The sequence below is a fragment of the Chelonoidis abingdonii genome, chromosome 6 (genome assembly GCF_003597395.2).
Source record: "Chelonoidis abingdonii isolate Lonesome George chromosome 6, CheloAbing_2.0, whole genome shotgun sequence".
NCBI classification, from domain to species: Eukaryota; Metazoa; Chordata; order Testudines; family Testudinidae; genus Chelonoidis; species Chelonoidis abingdonii.
Window position 1 is genome coordinate 134,425,384 of NC_133774.1, and position 19,851 is coordinate 134,445,234.

General features: G+C 47.9%; 1 protein-coding gene across 4 annotated transcripts in view; it reads right to left on the reverse strand.

Annotated features, from left to right (window-relative positions):
• Positions 1 to 19,851, reverse strand: part of ABCA1 (ATP binding cassette subfamily A member 1) — a 165,132-nt gene extending 145,281 nt beyond the window's left edge. For 3 of the 4 annotated variants that reach the window (XM_032773278.2, XM_032773279.2, XM_032773276.2), the window contains exon 1: positions 19,697 to 19,851. The gene's annotated coding sequence lies outside the window, so the exon portion shown is untranslated. Of the gene's footprint in view, positions 1 to 18,151; positions 18,173 to 19,696 lie in introns of those variants that run through there. The other variant, XM_032773277.2, reaches the window with a different exon arrangement.

The following is a 19,851-nucleotide window of genomic DNA, read 5'->3' on the forward strand; positions in this document are numbered from 1 at the left end:
TATGATACGGGATTTCTTTAGCTATGCAAGTCCCTGCTTTTCATTAGACTCTTCTCTCTGACCACTGGTTCTGCCAACTCTCTGACAGCTCACATACTGGCCACTAGAAATCCTGTTGGCCTGGAGCTGCCAGGCCATCTTCTGGCACAGGGCTGAGATGCCCTCTCACCATTAGCAGCAGTCCCTGGTGAAGAAGCATACAGGCCCGTCTCACCCTTCCTCGTTAACAATATCTACCACTGCCCTGGGTACCTCACCAAAAAGATGAGTCTGCTTGCACTGACTTGGCTATCTCACCCCACAAAGAACTATAGCGCTTTGGTTGATATCCCTGACATACACCGCAGTGAGAGGGCCTTTCCCTCCGTTCAGTTAGGTACATGCCCATTCTTCCTATTTTGTTGCCGCAGACCCAGTGGATTGCCTACAGGAGGCACCGGTGTGGCTGCTGAGCAGCACCAAGCATCATTTACTCCACAGGGGGGTTGAGATCAGAGTTTTCCTTCTGCTAAGTAGGCTGCCCTCCTGGACAGAAGATCCCCATCTGCCCTGAGTGGTCTGGTTATTTTGGGGGTTGGAGAGCCAGGTTGCCTAGTGACTGGAGCACTTCATTTCCGGCCCTCTGTTTGGTAAAATGTGCCCCAGCCTTTAAGGGGGAAGAGGGGGAGAATTGTAGGGGGTCCCAGACCCTCCCTCTCCACCAGGTCCCAGCCTGTGGACATCAACTCCTGAATAAGGATGCTCCCAGCATTGAGTTTACCTTCACTGCCCTGGGCTACTTCCTACTGCTGTCCTTTATGTTTGAGGCATGGCCCCTATAGTCCAAGTTCCTGTGGTGATTTGTCACTAGTAATGCCCCCTTGGGGACCTTGGGCAGCATCCTGTTGTGGTCCCAGGTTCCTCTCGGTGGGGCAGATGCAAGTTTGGCGAGGTTGGAATCCCACAAGCTCTCTGTTTCCTGTCGCCCAGATTTCTCTTAGGCAAGGAGCTCCCAGGCCTCTTCCTCTGTCTCCTTTGGCCAGAGAATGGTGCTTGGTTCCTGGTGGCTAGCTTGACTGGCAGGCTAGCGATCCTTCCCTGCCTACCTCTCCCAGCCCTCAAAACAAATTGATTAAATAAAAAACATATATAAACAAACAAAAAGCCATTATCCCGAAGAGTTTACAATGTAGAATTCAGACAAAAACATAGCCAAGTGAAGGAGGGAACAAAGAAAAGGTGGAGAAGGAGGGCAGAGTTACATAAATAAGATCATATAGTTCCACAGTTGGTTGAGCAACAATTCTTGATGATTAATCAAATTGTTTCTTGTAAACACAATCTGACTCCCTCTAGTGCTGGACTGTACACAGAAGTTTATGCATCTGTTACTTCCTCTAAGCTAACAGAACTGAGCATGTAGTTCAGGCAGGAGAGCTTTGTAGCTTTAAAGCCACAAGACTAGTGTTCAAGTTCCACTGATGACAAAACCAGGGGCACTGTTGTGTTGGCCTGTGGCAGAAATGAACAGGATTTGAATGCAAGAAGGGTGGTGGTTGGTGCATCGGTCTTTGGACACGTAAGAGATTAGTGCTGACCAAGACAAATGTTCATGGGAGAAGGAGAGTGTTAGTGGCATGGGGAAAGCATAAGATGATGAGGTCAGAGATGAAGGCATGCTAGAGTTATATGGGGAATGCACAAGGAGACTACAGCAGACTTATAGATAGGAGCTGTAAGACACACTGGTACCCATCTAGCTCTGAGATGCAGAACTAGGTTCTGTTTTGCCTCATGCATCAAGCAAATGGTCAGACAAATTCTCCTACTAGAGTCTTCATTAGAGGCAGGAAGGAAGCAGCTTGACATTTCAGATCCCAGATTAAACTTGCAGTGGTGGCAGTTAGGGTAAAAAAAAAAATCCATCTTTTGATTTACAGATTGAGCAAATCTGAGCTGGAAATAACTGAGGCAGAATAAATAGGGGATCCCAGAATATCATTTTTATTATTTATAGCTGCATTTAATGGCATACTTAACATAACATCATTTAAAGGATTCCATCTGAAAAGCATAGAAAAGATCACTGCATAACAAACAACTGGAGGAGAGGTAAAAAAGCAGAGCAGATAGGACATGTATACAGTGCAACATCTGGGCCCGATTCTGCACTGTGTGCAGCGTCTTTACATGGGTGCGATAGGCGTGTAAAGGGAGTGCAAAGTGTTACCAAATCAGATTGTCAGAATTTTACACCCACTTTGCCCCAGCATGAATGACTGCACACAGTACATACAATGGAGAACCAGGCCTTCTTTCTATATCCTAATGAATTCAGCAAGCCACCTTCTGCTCCCAGCATATAGTGCAGCAGGCAAATTCCTAATTCTGCAATGCAATAATGCCTGTTATCTCATGTACTGAAGAGAAGCACTCCTACTGGCTTAAGACCCGATTCTACATTCATTACATGATAGCAGCTTTTATAAACATACAGGTACATCTATAAGATACCCATAGATATATTCTCCAAGGACCATACTTGCCTCCACTGGTGAAAACAAGTGCTGCTCCAATATGGTCGAAGGAGTTGCACTTGCATACATCATTGAACTTAAAATATTACACCCCAAATGAAATTCATTAACTTATCATGCACTTTCCTAAAGCCACTAGAAAGACTATAATTTGCTGAGATACTGAAGCTCTCTTACTATAAATGAAAGTCCCTGGCTGTCCTAAACTCAAAGGCCAAAATCTAGTTCATTCTCTGTGCCAGATAAAACACAAGAAAAGCAAGGTTCCAATCTGCCCAAAAGCAAATAAGATAGTAAATTAATCACAGACAGTGCCCAAAGATCCAGAGTCCATATTAGCTGAAAATCTCTCTTTTTACTGTGAATGAATGTGCTAGCCACTGTAGCAGGATTGGAAAATAGTAGTGCACATCCTACTGAGACCCGAATTGCAAAGCTTGGACTCGGTTCAGCCTTGATCTCAGAGTAACTCTATTCTAAAAGAGCCAAAGTATCGTCCACAAAAATCTTTACTACACAATCCTGATCAAAATTGACCTCTGTAACTGATGGTGCACATCCACAGTGGAGTATTTGGTGCAGGCTTCACCCACTGAAGTTCAAACATCAGTCATTTCTGTCTTGGCTTTGTCCTCTGGGACCAATATGCCACAAAACTATCATATGTCAACTGTGGTAACTAGCAGAAACACTACATTGTGTTTGGGAGAAAAGGGAATCCTTTAGTGGTGTTTTTGGGATTCACTGGCACTATTCATAATTTGTCAGTTACATTTATGGGGATACATTCTGCTCTTAAGCACACCCACAAAATTCCATTTAGGTCAGTCCACTAGCATGGGTGTCACCACTTATAAGAATCACTGAACTCATCAACAGCGTGAGACTAAGAAATGGCTCCAAAGCAATGGAAAGATGGCATCATAGTTACAATAGCAAAGCCTGGAGACCTAAGTGATTGTAACAACTGGAAGGTGCTACACTCCTTTCTCCTTGCAGCATCCTCTTAAGCAGAATAGGGGAAGTGGCGGAGACAAAACTAGAGGGAAGAGCAGGCTAGATTTTGACCCAGAAGATCATGTATCAAACAGATTTCCCTTCTAAGAATGATCTTTGAAGAGATCATCCAATGGCAAAAAGCCACTCATCATAAACTTAACAGATTTCAAGAAAGCATTTAACATTGCAAATCACTCTGGAACATCCTGAAGCGCAGTGGTATGCCAATAAAAACAGTTCTCATCAAGGCTTTCTACGAAGAGGCAGCTTGCACAGTTGAAGAAAAAACAGTTCAAGAGACACTGGAATCAAACAATGTATTCTCTCACCTTTACTGTCTGGCATTGGTATTGACTTCATTATGAGAAAAAGTGTAGACAAATACAACAGACATCACATGGCTCAACAGAGCACTAGAAGATTTAGATTTTGCTGACAATATAGCTGTTCTAAGTGACTGCTCAATCAACATGAAAGTCAAGACCAGAAAGCTCTATAGCATCACAGAAGAGACAGGGTTAATAATTTGTTATGAAAAAACAAAATCTAATGAAGATCCCAGCAACTCCCAACTCAAGCATTACGTTGGAAGGCAAAGAAATGCAAGTGGTAACTGAATTCACATACTTTGGCAGTAACATGCAAGCCGATAGAGATATCCAAAAGGAAATTAGGTAATGAACTGACAAGATGGCAGCCGCATTCACCAGCTTAAACAAGATTTGGTCAAAAAAATTCTATAATTTAAAGATCAAAACGAGGACTCATCAACTCAAATGTTATTTCTACCTTAACATACAGATGTGAATGCTGGAAATCCAGCAGCCTTCAAAAGCAAATGGCTCAGGAAATTACAAGGTATTAAATGGAATGAATTTATAACCAGTGCCAAGATTTGTCAGAGTTCAACAACCCCTTATGTCTTAAGAATGATCTCTAAAGTTATCCAGAAAAGAAGATGAAAATATCTGGGACACCTATTAAGAATGAAGCCAGAACATCTGCCATGACAGGTGTGCCATTGGGCAGCTGGAGGAACATCCAAAAGGCTCCAACAGAAAGAATCCCTCCATCAAACAAGACCCAGACAGGGAAAACTTACGGGACTTAGAGGACCTACTAAGAGTAGCCCAGGATAGACAGGGATGATGGAGCCTTGCTCATATCCTAAGCTACATCTCATGGCACAGGAAGGATTCAGATTCAGAACAGAGCAGAATTTTCTCCATTAACTTTAACACACTAAAACATTGGCTCAGGACAAATTTGTTTTACTTACAATACATAAAATTCCTTTTACATTTAATACATGATATAACCTCATTTTTCTGATACATACTTCAATTTTTGGAGTTTGGGGTTTTACTTTGACATACAAATATATAGAGAGGTGAAAAGACCAAGTTTGGTCAATTAAAAACAATATTGCTTCACTATTGCTTTCTTTTCAACTACATAATTCTGTGCCTATGCAGAAGGATGGTGAGGTTCAAAAGGGAGGGAAATCCAGCACAGAATACCAGTATAAAATACCAGATGGCATTTATAAAAAGAACAAACGAAAGAATGGAGAAAAAACGGTTACTCACCTTTGTAACTGTTGTTCTTCGAGATGTGTTGCTCATATCCATTCCAGTTAGGTGTGCGCGCGCCGCGTGCACGTTCATCGGAGAAACTTTTACCCTAACAACACTTGGTGGGCCGCCAGGTCGCCCCCTGGAGTGGCGCCACTATGGTACCTGATATATACCCCTGCCGACCCAACCGCTCCTCAGTTCCTTCTTGCCGGTCACTCCAACAGTGGGGAAGGAGGGCGGGTGTGGAATGGATATGAGCAACACATCTCGAAGAACAACAGTTACAAAGGTGAGTAACCGTCTTTTCTTCTTCGAGTGCTTGCTCATATCCATTCCAGTTAGGTGATTCCCAAGCCTTATGTAGGCGGTGGGGTCGGAGTGAAAAATGGCAATGAATGTAAAACTGCGGAGCCAAAGGCTGCAGTAATCTCTGACTGTTGAACCCAGAGCATATGCGAAGTGCGCAAGGTATGGAGCCGAGAAGACCGGAGCTGCGGAATAGACTCATGGTAGGGTACACGAGTTAGCAAGGCGGCAAGTGATGAAGCTCACCCCTGGATAGAACACGCATGGTGATAGTTGGCTTGGGGGAATGTGGAGCCAAATCATAACAAGTGCGGGGTGCAGTTATCACCCAAGATGAGACCACTGAGAGGAAAACAGGTAGCCTTCCTCAGACGCTACCGCGCACCGAGAAGTTGGGGCGTGTTACACAAAGGTTTTCGGGTCCGTTCACATAAAAGCCGAGCGCTCTAACAGAATGTCAGGAGTGCAATTGTTGTCCTCGTCACGTTGAGTGTGGTAACATGAAAGGCCGAAACCACCTTAGGAGGAAAGCCGGGTGTGGACGTAACTGCACCTTGTCTTTGTAAACATAAAGTATGGTGGAACCACATAAGAGCCCTGAGCTCGAAGACTCGTCTGGCCGATGTAATGGCTACGAGGAAAGCTGTCTTCCAAGACAGGTATAGCAGCGAGCAGGTCGCTAACGGGTCGAATGGAGGAGACATAAGTCTGGTTAAACCCAGGTTGAGGTCCCAGGTTGGGGCTGGGCGGCGTACCTAAGGGTGTATGCGCTCCAAGCCCTTGAGGAACCCCGAAACCATAGAGTGTGAGAACACAGAACGACCACCTTAGCCTGGATGGAAGGTAGAGATGGCTGCCAAGTGTACCTTCGGCGAACACCGCTAGGCCCTGCTGTTGCAGGCCGGAGGGTAGTCCAAAATAGAGGGGATCGAGACCCCAGCAGGAGTAAGATTTAAGCGTTTCGCACCTGTAGGAGAGACGCTTCCACCTGGCCAGGTACGTTGACCAGGTGGAAGGCATCCTGCCACCCTGATAGTCACGTAGGAGCCACACCGTGAGGTGAAGAAACTGCAGGTCCAGGCGGCGAAGTCTGCCGTGGTCCTGAGGTACGAGGTCTGGGTGGAGTGGCAGGGTAATTGGGCAGGCTATTGACAGGCCGAGCAACGTGGCGTATTAGTGCTGCCTGGAACACGCTGGAGTGATCATGATGATGCGCGCTCTGCTCCTGCGAAGTTTGAGCAGGACCCAATGAGCCGGGGAACGGCGGGAAGGCATAAAGGTGTTGGCCCTTCCACGGCATGAGGACAGCGTCCGAGATCGGTCCCGGGGAGAGACCTTAGAAGGAGCAGGACCTCGGACATTTCCCGTTCTCGCGGTAAGCGAACAGGTCCATATGTGGGGGAAAAAACCCACTTCTGGCCACAAAATGCATCACATCAGGCAGGGCGACCACTCATGAGACAGGAAAACCCTGCTGAGTCGAATTGCCAAGGAGAAAGGATGCTACCAGATTTATCGAGTGGGCTATGCAAAAGTCCCAGAGATGGATGGACTCCTGACAAAAGGAGGAGGACCATGTCCCTCCCAGGTTGTCTATGTAGTACATGGCCGTTGTGCTGGCTGTAAACACTGAGACGCTACGGCCTCGCAGCTGCTGCTGGAACCCCTGGCACGCCAGGCAGACTGCTCTCATCTTTGAACATTGATGTGGAACGCCAGCCCCTGAGAAGACCAAAGGCCTTAAGCTCGAAGGTTACTGAGGTGAGCACCTGAGCTGAGAGATGACGCCTCCATCGTCAGGGACAGTGAGGGCTGGGGCGGATAGAGCGGCATCCCTGCCCACACCAGGGAGGGAGTTAGCCACCTTCTAGGGAGCCTAGGATGCTCAGGGAATGGTGACTATGGTGACCATTGGGCCCCTATCCGGCGGTACGCCGATTTGAGCCAAACTTGGAGATGACAGAGGCAGAGCTTAGCGTGTTTGGTTAAACTAGCTAAGCAAGAAGCCGTGGACCGGGAGACCGAGACAAGTGGGAACCAGAGTGGATGTTTTCCGTAGTGACCCATCAGGCCTAGACATGTGAATAGGTCCTTGACGATGCCCACACGCTGAGTGACTTGTGTCTTGGAGTCTCCTCAGATAAGCCAATCGCCCAGATACGGAAACGCATATCCGACGTCGGCGGAGGTGGGTGGCGACTACGGCCACACACTCGGTTAATGCCTGTGGGGCTGTAGCAAGGCCAAACAGCAGGACCTGTAAACTGGAAGTACCAACGGTTGGCTAGAAAGCGGAGGTATCTCCTGTGCGGAGGGAAGATGGCAATGTGAAAGTACGCGTCCTTCATATTGAGGCGGCATACCAGCCTCCAGGATCTAAGGACAGGATAATGGTTCCCAGGGATGCCATGCGGAACTTCAACCTAACATAAACTGGTTGAGTCCTCGTAGGTGTAGGATAGGTCTGAGACCTCCGTACGAGTCGGGGTTTAGGGAATAGTTGCCCCCTTCGTCCATCGGCGTCTGCGCCTCTTGTAAGAGGAATTACGCCCGAGAGGAGTCCCTGAAGAGGGACAGGGTTGGAACAAATTGGAGGTGGCACCCAAACTCCACCATGTGCAGGGACCGCGAACTGAAGTTAACTGGGACCACGCCAAGAGGAAGTAGGAGTGGTAAGCCGCTTGTAACGGTACGCCGCCCTCAGGCGCACCTTTGAAAGTTCGTCTTTGGTCCCCGATCGTGATTGTGAGGGCCTCGATCTTGGCCCTTAGGGTCCTGACGGTCGTCTGCGACCACCTCAGTCGCGCCGACTGCCAAAGCCCGATCTGTGGCTAGGCACAGAGTGTGTGGTGTGGCTGGGGACGGAAAGGCCTGCGTTAGGTCGTCGGCGTATGCATGCCGAGAGAGAGCTCATTAGGACCTTGTTGCCCTCCAGGCTTTGTAGCCTGGGGTGATTTCACCGCAAAGAGGCCTTTACCAACAAATGGTAAGTTGTGAAGGCCGGAGGTTTGAAACCGGAAGCCATGAGATGCTCCTCATGGTAACGAGGCCTGAAGAGAAGCTCTAGCCGCCTTTTTCCCTTCCTCCAAGAGGGCAGTGAACTCTTGGCCGGAGTCTTGATGGAGAAGCTCCATAATATTATCCCCGTTATCCAGGTGTTATGATTATAGGGCTAAGCAGGGCTTATTGATTTGCCACGCAGGGCTATAAGAGCCTTGCAGAATACACCTTGCGGCTGAGTAGGGTCATTCGCCTAGCCCCTTCGATTTCGGGGCTAGCGCTGTTGGCCATGCCGTTCCCTTTTTCTTGACCAACTGAATGACTAGTGCGCAGGGAGGAGGACAGACAGACAGTAGTCGTACCCTCCATAGAGTATCGGCATTCACCTGGATGGTCCGAATAAACGGGTAGGGCCCCTCTAGCGGGGCAACGGCGATAGAATGTCCACTACCGGGTCCCCTACCTCGGGACCTCCTGCAGCTGGAGGTCCGCATTGAGTGCTACCCTCCATAGGAGAGCCTGATGGGCTCTCAGGTTGTTGGTGGGCACACCAGAATCGCGGTCCTGAGCATAAGAGCTGTCCGCGTGGGAAGACACTGATGCGTGTCTGGATGGCCATGGAGGTGCTGAAAGATCATGGGCAGAGAGTCTGACTCTACCAGACTTGCCCAACTTGGCACCTGGGACCAGTACCGCAAGGCGCACTGGTACCTGGAACGAGATCCGGACCTGCGACCAGAGCGGTGCTGGTGAGGTCGACCGAGATCTCGAGGTTGGGAGCGGCTACAGGAGTCACAGTGCCTGTAGCGGTGCTGGGAGCCGGAACGGTGCCGGGATTATGGGTCGGTGAACGGGACACCGACCTGTGTGGCGAGTGCGACCGGTGCCGAGGAGAGCAGCGTCGGGACTGCAAGTGGCGTCGGAAGCAGGAGTGCCGACGGAACTTGGACTATCTGCGGGACCGTGATCATGAACGGTGCCGCTCTGCTGCGCCGACAGAGGATGGTCGTATCAAGGAGGCTTGCCAAGAGACTGTAGTACTTACGCACCGGCGGTGCCGGGGGTTCAGGCAGCATCCACTCTGTCACGGCAATGAGATCCCTCGTCGTTGGAAATGTCTCCGGCGTGGAGGGAACAGTAAGCTCGACCACAGTGTGTACCGGGGAGCTGTCAGGCACCGGATTCGACGGCCCTTGTGGGACCGGGATCGACCGGTGCTGACGTCGCCGGTGCCTCTGTCCAGGTGTCAGTAGGGTGCCGACCACGGCGTGCGCCGGGAGCAGTGATCCTGGATTCGAAGCTTAGACAGGCTTCTGTCCGCGTGTGCAGTTTGATGAGCTCTGCTGCACGGGAGCAGTAGGAGCAGGAAGCTCGACCACAGCGCGTGCGCGGGGGAGCAGTCAGGCACTGGATTCGACGGCCCTTGTGGGACTGGGACGGGCCGACGGGCCGACTTAGGCGCTGCGTGCGGTGCAGTTTGTCGGTGCCACGGCAGGTGTCGGTGCCGGGCGATCCGACTTAGGCGAGCTCTCTGGCTGCGGTGCAGTTGGCATGGAAGCAGCAGGAGCAGAGGAGCTCAACCACGGCCCATGCCGGGGAGCAGGCAGGCACTGGATTCGACGGCGCCCGCGGGACCGGAATCAACGGTGCTGGCGTCCTCAGTGCCTCTGCAGGTGTTGGTGCCTGGCGATCCGACGTAAACGAGCTCTCTGGCTGCGGTGCAGTTGGCACAGAAGCAGCAGGAGCAGGGAGCTCAACCACAGCGCGTGCCGGGGAGCTGTCAGGGCACTGGCAGGAAGCCCCAAGTTCACGTTGAGAGTGTGGTAACATGAAGGGTCGAAGCCCACCTAGGTAGGAAAGCCGTGTGTGGACGTAACTGCAGCATTGTCCTGAACGTTGTAGACACATAAAATAAAGGTGGAGAACACCATGTAAGACGAGCCGCTGAGCTCGAAGACTCCGTCTGGCCGACTGTAAGTGGCTACGAGGAAAGCTGTCTTCCAAGACAGGTATAACGCAATGAAGCAGGTCGACTAAACAGTCAGGCGGGCGCGGTTGAATGGAGGGACGCCGGCCAAGCACGGACTAAGAACCGGTGAGCCGGGCATGGGCTCCGGCACTGGTTGCGGGGAGGGGCTACTCCCCGAACCCCGCTAACTATGGTTAAACTAACTATGCTAGCAAAGAAAAAACGCATAAATATATATATAAAAGGATTATAACTATATATCTGAATACACAAGAACTACGAGTAGCTAGGGAAGCAGAGGTCAGCTAAGCTGCGCTCCACTGTTCCAACGACCGACACGGGTAGTAAGAAGGAACTGAGGAGCGGTTGGGTCGGCAGGGGTATATATCAGGCACCATAGTGGCGCCACTCCAGGGGGCGACCTGCCGGCCCACCGAATGTTGCTAGGGTAAAAGTTTCTCTGACGAATATGCACGCGGCGTGTGCACACCTAACTGGAATGGATATGAGCAAGCACTCGAAGAAGAACAACTGGCTTCAAAAATGAAAATACACATAAAAGTCAAGCATTTCCAAGTTGTCAAGGAGGCTGTTTGTTTTAACAAAAGAAAAATAGGCTCCATCCATTTTTAAATACTGAGAGCAAGATATCCTTAGCTGGTTGAGTTGGCAATGCTCCACTGAAGTCAAAGGAACTAACCTGGTCTGTATCTGCTGAGGATCTGGCTTATAAGTGTCTGGATATTGCAGTAAATCCAGACCTTACCATGTGCGACTGGGACTGAGAAGGGTCTAGAATGTAGCATTAGTGAAATGACGACATGAACCTGGGATGGAGGCTCTAGAAAAAGAAAAAAAGAACCAAGAGGACAGGAAATGAAAGGGGGAAAAAGGCTTCAGGGAAAGTAAGAAGCAGTCTGAGGGAATCAGAAGACATCAAGAAAAGAGGATGTGGTGTTCATCCCCTGTAAGCAAACAGGGATTAAAGGTAAAACCCGACTCTACGGAAGTCAATGGAAAAAACTCTTAGACAGCAGGAATTGCCAACACAGTTTAATGGGGAAAATAATTTAAAAAACATAATATTTAAAAGGAAGACAAATGGACGGGAAACATTCTTCTTGCAAAGAAACAGTTTTGAGACACTTTTTTAGGTTAAACAGCAGAATTATGTAACTACAGGACACGGTCAGTTCTGTTTAATTAACAGTCATCACTTTGACCTTTTAGAACTACCTGTTTAGGGCTTGATGTCAACCAGCTTCCACATGGCCTTCATTTGTGCACTCACAAATAGGAGGGCCAAAGCTGTTGCTCCCACAACAAATGGTAGGTAAGGGTGGGACTTTCGGCCTAACTATGCTCCCACTGAAATCAACCAGGTGAAACTCTTGACTTTAGTGAAAGCAGAGCTAGGCCAATGCCGAGAGCTTTGGAAAATTCCATGCAAGAAGTTAATTAATACTTGCATCCACAGTGAGTTCTGAGGACAACTATATACATGCAGCTTTGTGCAGGCACAGAACGTACCTGTGAAAGCAGAGTTCCTTCTGGAAAACTTGGGCCTTAAACTCAGCAAGAGGACATGGACAGAAAAATCTCCCTGACTGCTATCCTCTAGGAGATACACCCCTCCGAGATATGCAGCTCCCCCATTTCTGAGAAAGACTGTGCTTTCATGTGTGTCTGGTACAGTCATCTCTGAACTTTAGTATTATTTGTATTAGGATAGCCAGAAGCCCCCAACTGAGCTCCCCATTGGGCTAAGCACAGTACATGTTGGCAGGCAGGATTGAACCTGGGACTTGTAGAGCTTAGTGCATGAGCCTCTGCTGCATGAACTAAAAAGCCAACTGGCTGTTAGCTAAGGCTGTAGAGCAGACTCAATCTCTCTCTCTAAGTCAGTGGTCACTAACCAGTCAATTGCGATCTCGGTTGGGCAACATGGCTGCCACTAAGGCAGCCCCACGCCACTCCCAGAAGTGGCCAGCCACTCTCTCCACGTGCTGCTCCTGCCTGCAAGCACCACTCTCACAGCTCCCATTGGCCGGGAGAACTGTGCAGGTGGTGCTTGCAGAGAGGGGCAGCACACAGAGCCATGTGTCCCTGTTAAGATGAGTTCCTGTCTGCATCCTGTAGAACTTGCCCATACCGGTATTGCCCTGGCCTCTTCTTTTGTCATTCAGTGTTGAACGCATTCTACAACAATATGCATTACCTCACCTTTTGGGGGCAAAGCCAGACTTTTAGGCACCCGCTCCCCTACTTGGTGTAAACGTTGCTTGTGCCAATCAGAAACGAACACACACAGGTTTTGGGCTCCATCCCCTCTGACACTTCTGTGATGCCATAGTAAGTACTTTAGGTCGCCCTGCCATGTGCAGGCAGGGAGAGGAGAAAGAAAAACGAATTCTGTGTACCCCGTAACCGAGCCTGATCACCTCGAAGCCTCTCTCTCAGCTCACGTGTTTCAAACAGAGTTTCTACGTTTGCCGGTCATTATGCGTTGGTTTGTATTTGTAAGTATCGGTTATTACTAAATGCTGCATCTTTGTTTATAAATATTGTTAGCAGATTTTAGTCATTGTGTGTTTTAAGTTTTATTAACCCTATTAGCTAATCATACGCTGCTCCCTTACCCCTTTTAACTATCCCCAATAAAACTTTAAATTGATTAATTTTAGTTGTGTGTGTCTGCAGTTTGCATCGTGGCCCATATTCTCCTTGTATCTCTTACCTATATAGTCTGTTGCCACGTGCAGCCTGGTAAATAACAGGCCTGCATTTCCTTTCGCCCCTGCGAATACGTGGCAATCTACAGTCCCCTGCCCCCATGGGTGCGTTGGCCCCTTCCAGGAGCAGTGTGGGGCCGGGGTAGGCAAGGAGCCTGCCTTACCCTTGCTGTGCCCGCTGCTGACTGGGAGCTGCCAGAGGTACGTGCTGCCCAGCGGGAGGATGCACCCCAGCCCTGAGCCCCCTCCTGGAGCCAGCACTGCATACCCCCTCCTGCACCCTAAACCCCCAAGACTGTTAACTAGCATAAAATTTAGTGAGGTTTTTGGGGTGATATTCCATAAATTATTTTACCTGGGACAAATGACCATCTGAGGGTAATAACTTTTGGTCACTTACAAATCTTTTCTATGGCACCGCTAACTTGGTCTCTCAATTAAAAGAGAAAAATCAGATTTCCTTTTAAATGCTTTCTAGATTCTGTGGTCAGAGTCCCGGGCATTGTTTGCTTATTCCCAAAGAATATACCTTTCAGTCTGGCCCAAACTGGTACAGTCTTGGAACTACTCTTTTTTTCCTGTCTAATGCCAATTGTTCCCTAATGAAGCTAACATAATGCAAAATGGTCCTTTACTGGATTAAGCTAGCATTCTTCTAAGCAGCACTCCCACAGAAAATAACTAACGGGCATAAGAAGTCAACTTGTATGTGGATATTTATCCTGTTTAAACTACAGGCTCTGATGTTCATTCCTATTATAATCTTTAATCATCAACCTTTTACCCTACTGCTCAGAATAATAAAATGCTCTGAGTGTTCTTTATCTGTCCACGATGTTAGGCAGTTTTGTCAGAAAAGCTGCATCAACAGTTTTCCATCCTACTCTGCCTCTCTGCCACAGTCCTTGAGGCGAGATCACATGTCTTCGTCCAATGACAAATGCTTAAAAAAATTTTTAAAAAAGGGCAGAACTAGCCTTTTCCCTTTATCAAACCTACCCATAACAGAACACAGAAAAACATCTATTAACAGATTCCAGCAATAAGCAGGACATAGTGACATTAACATTCTTTTGATGTCTGTCCAGCATTTTCAGATTACTTACTGTGTGACAGAGAAAAGTCTTCTAAAGTTCAGAAGTATGGCTCAAGTCTGGAATGTATTTTTATAGTATCCCTCTCTCTTTTGCAGGATCAATAATACATATCTAATGTATATTCTTAACATACTCCACAACTGCATATGCCAGGTGTATACACACAAAAATAGATTAAAATAATATTTAAGTTCCACAGTCAAATTCTCAGCTGATGTAAGCTAGCAGAGCTCTGCTGAAGTCGATGAAGCTCTGCCAGTTTACACCAAGAGAAAATTTGCCCCCCCACATCACCATGGAAAGTAAGGAAATCTGGAGTTAATTAAAAGATTAGGACTGAGTCTGCTCTCACTTACACCAAGTTAAATCAAAAACAACACTATGGACTTCAATGGAGTTACACTGGAGTTTGATCACAATCATGCCCTTTGTGCCCAGCTCCTCATTTGGGGGTGAAATTCCAACCATGGGCAACACATAAGTTCCCATATCAGTCCTAGGTAACTTAATATCTAGGCCAGTGGTTTCCAAAGTAGGTGGTGTGCACCCCAGGGGGTGCGCAAGACAATCCATTGGGGGGCACGGTGTGAGGAGCGCCACCAGTGCAAAAGGGCAGCATGGCAGGAGGAGCGTCGCCAGAGGGAAAAAAAGGAGGGGGGGCAGCCAGAGGAGGGATGAAGCAAGCAAGTGGGGAAGCTGCCCCCTCCCACCCTGGGGCAGGCAGGGCCATCTGGAAAACAGGGGCTTTCAGGGCTTCAGGGCCTGGGCTAAGGGGACCCCAGGCAGGAGCGGTGCCAGGGTTTTTGGCGCCCTAGGCAGAGGTCCTTCCGTGCTCCTGGTCGGTGACAATTCTGCAGCGGGGGGGGTGCTTCTACGCTCCCGGTCTTCGGGGCACTTCAGCGGCGGGTCCTGGAGCGAGTGAAGGACTCGTCGCAGAATTGCTGACGATGACCTGGAGCGCGGAAGGACCCCCCACCACTGAATTGCCACCGAGGGCCGCAAAATGCCGCCTTCCCAAATCCTGGCGCCCTAGGTCACCTAAATGGAAGCGCCGGCCCTGGCCCCAGGGCCCTGGCCTGCAGATCTAAAGCCCCTTTCAGAATCCAGCCCTGAGTCCTCCGGCCCATGGAGGAGTAGGGGCAGCCATGCAGCCAGTGGCAGGAAAGCAGCAGTGCTTTCCTCTTCAAAGCCGGCTGGAGAGAAGTAGGGCTTTGAAGGGGAAAGCGGAGCTTCTCTCTGGCCACTGGCTGCGCGGCTGCCCCTGCTCCTCCCAAGTCCTCCAGCCCGTGCTCGCAGGACCACATTCTGAAAGGGGCTTTAGAGCTGCAGGCCAGGGCCCTGGGGCCTCCTTAGCCCAGGGGCCTGCAGCCCCTAATGTCCCTGCATTCCTGGTGGTCCTGCCTGGTGTGTGTGAGGGGGGGGGGGGCTCCCAGAATCGCAGCCATGGGGGCGGTGCCGTGCTGAGCCACCTGCACACCCACTGCACCAAACAGGAGCTGCCCCTCCTGCGTGCCCCAGCCCTAAGCGCCCTCCCGCACCCCATGCTGAGCACCCTCCAACACCCTAACTCCCTCCCAGACCCCACCCTGAGCACCCTAACTCCCTCCCTGAGTGCCCTCCCGAACCCTAAACCTGATCCAGACGTTTGAATTGCTGTATCAAAGTGTTAAACCAAGATTTTCAGAAACAATGAAGCCTATTCAATCACATTGCTCTCACTAAAAATATTAATATTTTTGTGAGAGCAAAAAGGTTTTTTGTACCATTAATAAAAACAGTATTTTTTAAAAAAATTTATTTCATCTTTATCTCATCCTTTAATTTCTATTTTTGTGTATGTTTTATAATGTACATAATATATTAGTAGAGTAGTACATGTATATAATTTATACATAAATATACATATATTGGGAGTGCATGCTCAAAAATTTTTTTACTGATGGGGTGTGCGATCAAAAAAGTTTGGAGATCACTGGTCTAGGCAGTGCAGCTCATGTGGTAAACGATGTTCCCCTTTGCCCAAAGCCTATAAGCGATGTAATACTCAGACATGGTGGGATAGGTTAAAAGAATAGACCTATAGGCAAAACTCTGTATTTCCATGCTTTTGTGGGCCAAATTCTGCCCCCATTCGCACATCTGGGAACTCTCCATCAATGGCATTGTACCCCATGTGTAGCCTAGAGAAGACTTTCCTTTGAAATGACATCTCCTTTGATTAATTTATGACTGAACCCTGCACTCTCATACTCTGGGTTAGACTCTACCCTGAGGTCAGTGAGGTTACTTCTAATTCACCTTGCAGTAAAGAAAAATAAAACTTCATTACAAAAACTCCATAAACCCTGCTGCAAGGAAGTCAATGGGAATGTTGCCTGAGTAAAGACTACAGGATTGGCCCTTAGGTCTGATGTTTTTTAAGGACATTGTGAATGTCGCATTTGCTTGTTTCTTTGTTCAGGGGAGCAGGCTGGAATAAGCAGGCTGAAATTTAAATACGATGGAAATACTGGAGAGTTGAAACAACTTCTAAAACATACAAGGCTGGGTTGAAATTTATACTAAAAGAACCTAATGTAGATGAGAATTAGGCCCACAGTATTCAGCCAGTGATTGGCACCATTACTGTTTAGAATTTCATCCTATAAACCCTCTACTGGCTATGCTGTACATAGGTATTTAGAGATTTTTCTAAAAACACTTTATCGGATAGATGGCACAATTCGTGTCTGTGGTGAAGAGATCATTCTGTACTTTTTTTTTAATATTTGTTTGCATTATTTAATATTGAGCCATATTTGGGAACTTTATAATATGTATATTAAGCCATCACACTTTTGCAAATGCAAAAAAGTCAAGATTCATCTGCATTTCGGGATGCTTATTTCACACTTAGAACACCAACATAATGGAGAAGAGTGGATTTGAATTTTTTTTTAAATGGAGTTTGTTTTTTTAAGGAGAATTTAAGTGTGACTATTTGGGGGCAGCTTACTAACATTGACTCAGAGATTGTAAGGCCTCACTGCAATAATCTAACCTGGCCTGCATAACACAGGCCAGAGAACTTCACCCAGCAATTCCTGCATCTAACCTAGTAATATTGGTCAAAACTGAGCAGCTCTTTTAAAAAGACAAACAATCTCAGTTTGAAGACACCAAGGGATTTATCCCCTTCGTAATCTGTTCCAGTGGTTAGCTACCCATTGCAGCTATGCATAGCACTTTACTGCATGACTCAAAAACAGTTGAGTAGAAATTTATTTCCCATGGAGCCCCACTGAAGCTGGGCTATTTGTGGAGTAAGGTGCTACTCGGTGTGACTAAAGGTATCAGAGTCTGGCTGTTAAAAGGCAGGTGCAATACAAGGCACAGATTGCACAGCATTATTTTTGCATACATTCAGGCTCCCATTGACAATGGATTGTAGTGGCTCAGAAAGTGCAGCTACATCTGTCATGTCATGTCATGAATATAGTACACCAAGAGTCCCTGATATTATGTATTTAGCATAACAGTCCACAAGGGCACCACAGAAGCTCACAGTGATCCATCTGTTTCTGGGATGTCTCATCACATACTTTCATTTGGATTTCTTAAAAGATGCAAAATGTGCAGTAAGAGCTAGGCACAAGGCACATTTGCATTTCATCTCCTTTTCCTTCACCATAATCCCTATTAAACCTCACTATGAGCTTGATTTTGGTTGTGCTTTAACAATGCTTCCTTTGGGGTTATAAAGCACTGCTTAAGGACCTTTATCACACCAGTTTTTAAATGAAACATCATGAAAATTAAAGCACATCTGTTTTCTACTGTGAATAGTGTTTGATTATACATAGGATCTACTGTTTGGGTTTTAGTATTTTAATTTATTAACGTGGCCAGGTTTTCAAGAAAGCTCGGTTTCCATTTAGGTACCAATTCAACCAAGCATTTGAGCACACTGGCTTACCTGATTCATCTCACCGGAGAATCTGCCCTAAATGTTTCCCTGAGGTTAAAAAAACATTGTATTTAGGTTAAAACTATATTTTGTGTGTCTTTATTTTTTTTTATTTATGTTTTTATCATCAAAAACAATAATTGGGAAATGTTCATTCCATTTTAATGCGTTATCGGTGCTAGAACGAAAAGGAATTTTTGGTGAAAAATATCAGCGGTTTTCAAGTTGCAACTTGAATCTCGCTTTATTTTGCTACTTTTAAAAAAATGGAAATCAAACATCAGTGTTTACAATAGGCTGATAATAGGTTATAGTGTACCAATTTAGGGTAATCAGCTATAATGTAGAAACAAAGGATGTAACACTCCCTTAAAGTTGCTGTCACTCAAAGAAATACTGGGACAGATTTTGATCTTGTAAGCATCTGGAGTAATTCCACTGACTTTAATGGATTGATACTGCTGTAGCTGAGATCAGATTCTGACCCCTTAGGCTTTCACATCGCACAATGGAGGAATAAATGCGGGGAGCATGAAATATGTACCCCACAAGAACCCCAAATAAAGTGAACTATGCTGTTCAGAAAAATAAAAAGCACTCCCCTAGTCCCAAACACTTCTTTCTATTCTGCACAAACATGCTCCCAGGCAGGGCTCCTAAGTCACTGGAAATGGAATAGGAAACCATGAAATTCACAAGGTAGCCTTGAGTTGATCAGCAGCTATTTTTCCATTTTCTCCTCTTTCGCTGGATCCCTTCAATCTTTTTTCTTGAAAACAACATTCCTCGGAGCTGGAATCTCTCCTGCAAGAATCATTTTTCTCCTGGAAGCGAATGTCCAGTCCCCAAGCCAAGCCGGTGTGTGCAAAAACAACTTGGCCAGGATGATGTCTTCAATTGTTATTTTTCTAAGGCACCAGAGCTCACACGCCTGGGGTTACTCTCGGTCAATTCTAGCTAGTCTGTCTGTTTGGGCTTCCCTCCCTTCCTGCCTCAGCAGCCCCAGCTTGAGGCTCCTTCTGAGAAAGTGGAAGGGGGGGGGGGTTAACCAGATGTCCCGATTTTAGGGTCTTTTTCTTATATAAGCTCCTATTACCCCCTACCCTCATCCTGATTTTTCACACTTGCTGTCTAGTCACCGGGGGCGGGGAAGCAAAGCAGTTCTTGGGCAAAGAGGCGTCCCCCTGCCCCAGCCAGACTGGCCCTCGTTAGCTATTGCTCGAGCTGGCGAGCCCGTGATTAAAGTAGAAGAAATGCAAAACCGGGGCATCTCGTGTCAGTGACTAGAAGTGAACAAATACCTTTACAATGCAGGTGAGGGGGAGAAGCAGGGACCGGGGCAAGCCGCAAAGCAGCGTGTCCCGCGCGGGCGAAGAGGGGAGAGACTGCCCCAGGGGAACAGAAAGAAGCGACCCTGCAACAAAACTCACTGAAAGCGCCGCTCCAGACACAGCCCAGCCCCGAGCACCTCCCCACACAGCCCCTTGCTGGCCAGAGAGCCCCGCTGCAAACGGAGCCCCCGACCCCAGACAGCAAGCGCCAGCCGAGCCCTACCTGGCCGCCACTGCGGTCTCCCCGCTGCGCGGAGCCCCGGCCCCGTGCGCGCAGCAGTGCGGTGAGCTGCGCGGCCGCCGGGAGCTGCTGCAAGGCGAGGGGCGCGCACCCGCCGCTCCTTTTATAGCTGCCCGGCAGCTCCGCGCGGAGAGGTT